General features: G+C 39.5%; 1 long non-coding RNA gene across 2 annotated transcripts; it reads right to left on the bottom strand.

Moving 5' to 3' along the window:
- Positions 1–6: 6 nt before the first annotated feature.
- Positions 7–1,087, bottom strand: LOC106321908. Of its 2 annotated transcripts, none has more exons than XR_001266170.1 (6): positions 1,068–1,087; positions 890–966; positions 740–780; positions 503–663; positions 379–409; positions 7–282 (listed from the first exon to the last, which is right to left on the bottom strand). It is a non-coding gene; the product is annotated as an uncharacterized LOC106321908 (long non-coding RNA). The 2 variants fall into 2 exon arrangements; XR_001266169.1 differs by having other exon boundaries at positions 930–966.

The following is a 1,087-nucleotide window of genomic DNA, read 5'->3' as shown; positions in this document are numbered from 1 at the left end:
GTAGCAAAGCTCATGGCAAAGAACACAAAGAGAGATATCAACATTGATATAAGAAACCACAAAGCCAAACACTGTATCCATCTCTTATACCTAGCCAAGTGATGCAATGATCTGGATATCTTTCATCAACCGGAAGAATCTGAAACTCTTCAGAGCTCACAGAATCATGCCAAGGAACACCACAGTCCCACACACAGAAACCTCTCACAGAGTGGACACTTCACATAACATCTATTCTTGTCCAACATTCTGATGCTTCGCATCTGACTCTTTCAAGAGAAGCTGTTAAAGATTAACGCACACAGGTGGGGTCAGAGAGTGAGTAAGAATAGAAGTCTCTGGAGGAAATATAAGTAGGAGGTTCCCATATATCAATACCCAATATTGACAGCAGTCTCCACCTTGTCTCCTGTCAAAACTCAAATATTTATTCCTGCTTGAGCAACTCAAGGAAGCTCACCAGTCACCAATCTGTAATTTAGGTTGTGTAATAGCAGCTTACCCCATTTTAGAGTTTATCCTCAACAGTTGTAGCTCCAAGAAGAACCAGATCTTTCTCAATCTTCTCTGTGACTTCATCTATCAGTGCTTCTCAATCAGCACAAACCAAACTCTTTCTGAACAACACTATATATCCTGGTGTTGCGCAGTCTTCACACTTTCCTGCAACAACAACAGTTAAAAAATCAACTTTGAACAAAAAAGAAAAGTTGGAGTCTTTATCTATTGAACCACTCACGAGCTTAATTGCGACCTCTTCGTTAGTCTGAACACCAGTTCCTACAATAACAAGAGTCTCAGACTTAGTCATCAAAACTAAAAGTAGAGAGGTTTACGCCAAATTCGGCAAGCACACGAATGAAATATAGAAGAGCGGAGAGAAACAAACAGAGGTAAATCTACAATGTTCTTCCAGTAACGGTTTCCACCTTTAACATATCTGTTTCCTTCCAAGATTTCCTCTAGCTGAAACACACACATAATCATCATCATAAGGACCAATTCGTAAGCAAAACGGTAAAGATTCATTCTGCAAGAGGGAGAAGACTTTTAAGAAGAAATATAACATGTTCAGCAATGTATGGCT

The sequence above is a fragment of the Brassica oleracea genome, unplaced genomic scaffold, assembly GCF_000695525.1.
Source record: "Brassica oleracea var. oleracea cultivar TO1000 unplaced genomic scaffold, BOL UnpScaffold03836, whole genome shotgun sequence".
Taxonomy (NCBI): Eukaryota; Viridiplantae; Streptophyta; class Magnoliopsida; order Brassicales; family Brassicaceae; genus Brassica; species Brassica oleracea.
The sequence above is the reverse complement of the archived record's forward strand: the minus strand, read 5'-3'. Positions and strand labels throughout refer to the sequence as shown.